The sequence below is a fragment of the Triticum aestivum genome, chromosome 7D (assembly GCF_018294505.1).
Source record: "Triticum aestivum cultivar Chinese Spring chromosome 7D, IWGSC CS RefSeq v2.1, whole genome shotgun sequence".
NCBI lineage: Eukaryota > Viridiplantae > Streptophyta > Magnoliopsida > Poales > Poaceae > Triticum > Triticum aestivum.
The window spans coordinates 162,881,638-162,885,776 of NC_057814.1; positions in this window are offsets into that span (position 1 = coordinate 162,881,638).

A 4,139-nucleotide genomic window follows, 5' to 3' on the forward strand; every position below is an offset into this window, starting at 1 on the left:
AAGAATGATATAATTTGGACAGCACTCCGACTGTAAATGGAAGGAATTGAACATGATCTTGACAAGATGAGAGGATACTCGATGAAATTAACAACACATTGCCTCCGGAACTAATGAAAGAATGGCACAAGGGGTAAGAAAGATTTCAGACAGCACTCCGGTTGAGAAGGGAGGCAAAACTTGACAGAATGGGAAGAACTTGAAAAGAGGGCACGACACTCCGGTTGGAAATGGATAAGCATGAAAAGAACACGGTCCTCACAAATCGAGATGATGAGTGAAGAGAGCAACATCACCATGCCTCCGGAAGAAAAAAAGAAGAAGATAGATCATTGGAATAAAGGAATGGAGAAGAAAATGACAACTTCTGCCACAAATGAGCTTGGAAAGCACCCTTCCAAGAAGGTTATAACGGAGTTGTTGGAAAATCAACAACGAAAAGAACAAGCTTGTTGAGGGCTTATGGAACACATCTCAAAACTTGAGGTGAAATTCTGCCACTAACGAAAACAATTGCTTGCTTGAGATCAACGAAGAGATGAAAACTTCTCTCGCCGAGAGGATAGGAGAAAACTTGGATCATTGATAGACACCACAATTAGCAACATTCCTTCGAGAAGGCTTTAAGTGAAATCTATACCAAGATAACTCCAACAAAGAGATTATTATGGGTTGAAACAACTCATGGACGAAGAAAATATGATGGGTTTAAATATCTCATTCTTAACAACTTGCGAATCATGGAACACGAAGGGAAATTATCAACAATGACATAACACCACCTCAAAAGATAAGGTAGAAAGAATTGCACTTTGGAATGCAAGATGAAGAATGCTTGAACTCCCCAAAACAAAACGTGTGTTGAACACCATGTTTATTTTAGAGTATAGCTTAGCGGATCTTAACTCTGAGAGAATTCTTGACGAACAATTGAAGAATGAAAAGAATCCTTGACAAAGCACCATGTAGAGCCTCCATGAAGAACTCCGGTAATAAAAGAATGATCAAACAAAAGGGAAAGTTGAAAAGAACTCCGGGAGAAGCCTTGCAATGATTAGATGAAGCTTTGAAATGATATAATTGAAATAACTTGGTGCTTCGGAAAGAAAAGATGAACAACTTGGAACCGAAAATTTGATATCATGAACGAACTCCAGAAGAAGGAATTAATCACTTGGAGGAAACAAGAATAAGAATTACATTGCGCGTATCCTTCACCAATTTAGATTGATGACAAGCAACCGATTTGGCATACTACTTATTCTCGTAGAAAGGATTAAGATCGATATAGCGCAAACTTGAGAAAAGTCTTCAACGAACCACCAGTAGGATTGAAACAACGAATAAATTTATATGATAACCAAGGAAGAGAACTCTTGAACGAACCACCGTAAGAATTTGAAATGAAAGTAGCAAAGGCGCAATTCATCGGGAAGAATTAGAAAACGAATAAAGATACTTGACAGAATTTAGACACAAGTGAAATGAAGAGATCGTGAATTGACTAGAGGATATTTGAATGATGCACCAGTAAGATTTGGAGAACGAGAGCTGAATGTTGAGAACGAATAAATCTTCTGAAATGATGGCCTTCAGAGAATCAAACTGAAAAGACTCATGAATTGCCCCGGATGGGTGAAAAGAATTCTCACAATCGAAAACAATTATGAGAGGATGGCATCAAGCTATAACCATGAATCTTGAAGAGAATGGAGCAAGATTTAAGAGAAACTCTTCTTCGGTCTTCAAATGTTGAGAATGACGATGAGAAACACCACCATGAATTATTGAGACACTCCGGAACATGGATAACAGAAATGATGAACCAATGATGAAAGAATTTGAAAGATCTTGGAGAAAGACATTTGACTGCTGATAATTCATTCTTACGTCAAACTTTGCAATGAATTTGAGAATAACTCCGGAAAGAATTAGAAGAGTTAGGTAAGATCCTGGGAAAAGACCTGTGGGTTAGGGCCCACTCAAAAGAAAAAACGTTGGAATGATTAAAAGAAAGATTGTGCCGGTTGAATTAAATGGCTCAAAAGAGATAACAACCTCGAGATAGCTTGAATGGATTGGGAATGGAAATGCGAATCTTCTGAGATGTCTTCAGCACTCCAGATAACATGAATAGCAAGAGGTGGATGATTAAGAGATGCACCGACATGAGAAAGCATTTGAAACGAGGAAAGGATATGATCGACAAAGCTTGAATTGAATCCACCGGAGAAGAAAAAAACGAAGAATGATGAACTTGAAGCTCCCTTAGTATCTTCATGAGAATCACCGGATAAGAACATTGAAGCAAAATAATGAAGAGACTTCACAGCAATAAAATGGATGCTTGATTAAAATATATGAGTCCTTGAATAAAAGGGTGGGAGGGTGGGAAAACAAAGGCAACTTGGGTCGGATGAAACGAACACCGTTGAGAAAAAGCTTAGAATTGATCTTGCGAATGTTGGAATGACTGGATGCACTTGAAGAGAAACACGCCGGTTGGAAAGAATTAACATGACGACCTCGATGATCAAGAAGGATTAGTATTCACATAGCAATATGAGAACACCGTTTAGGAAAGGTATGGATTCAACATTTGACTTCGAAGCAACTCGAATACCACAAATAAAACAAAACAAAGGATTGGCTTGCAAAATAAGCCGGAACAAACATATGATAGAGATTTCGTCCGAAGTTTTCGTGGTGGGGCCCACACGGGCTCGATCGTACAGCACCATCATGTACAAGGCAGTGCACATGACATACGAAGCGTCCCCGAGTCGGCATAGCCAAGGACTCTTTAAGACACTACGAGACCACTGTAAAACCAACCGTGGAAAGGCGGACCACTAGACGTCGAACCCCAATCTCATATCATGCATCTGTCGGAAAGATATCCTAGGAGCTACTTGAATTCCCACTTATAAACTCCCGAAACTTTCTGGTTATGCAATCAGGTGTTGGGGATACAGGGGACACAAATATATCACCCAAACTAACAATACCTAGATCCAGCTGTATCCATCCTTCAACACATAACCAAGAAACCTTCGGAAATCATTTACCTCAACCTTCGAAAAGCATCCGTTATACGAGTTATGGCAATACTCCCGAACTCCCGCCCCAGTACTGGGTGGCGTCGAGGTGATCTCACCAACAACTGCATAAAAGAGATTTTCGATGTCGGCGAAACTCAGGTATTCCAGAACTGCAACGATAAAATTGTGACGACAACACCTCGGAGCTCAACTCCCCGGGACACTGCCACAACCCCTAAATGTCAGGAGGCACCAAGAACAATGTTCTCGTCACAAAACCATCGGAACGATTCCAAGATACCCGCGTGATCCTAAATTTTTTTTAGTGAAATTTGAGGAGAGAAAAGTCAAAACTTCTACGTCAGGAGGCCTCACCAGAGCGACGAAGGGACTGAGGAGTAAAAAGAATCCTACTCTCCGATATATATAATCCTAAGACTCAAAACATTTTTGTTCTAGACTCAACAACGTCAGCGATTCGATCAAGCAGGGGGCTCCTAAGTCGGGGATGGCTCTGATTACCAACTTGTAACGCCCACGATGCGGCTATATCTCCCACGTGTCGAGGCACGACTTAGAGGCATAACCGCATTGTGGTTTTGTCGCAAGAAGGGTCATCTTCACACAATCCCATGTAATGAACAAGAATGGGATAAAGAGTTGGCTTACAATCGCCACTTCACACAATACATAAATAAATCATACATCAATCAGAGTACACACATAGGTCCGACTACGGAACCAAAATAAAAGAAGACAACCCCAAATGCTAGATCCCTGATCGTCCCAACTGGGCTCCACTGCTGATCATCAGAAAACGAAACATAGTAACGACCAAGGTCCTCGTCGAACTCCCACTTGAGTTCGGTAGCATCACTTGCACTGGTATCCTCGGCACCTGCAACTGTTTGGAAGTATCTGTGAGTCACGAGGACTCAGCAATCTCACACCCGCGAGATCAAGACTATTTAAGCTTAAGGGTAGGAAAGGGGTAGTGAGGTGGAGCTGCAGCAGCGACTAAGCATATATGGTGGCTAACATACGCAAATAAGAGCGAGAAGAGGAAGCAACGGAACGGTCGTCAACTAGTAATGATCA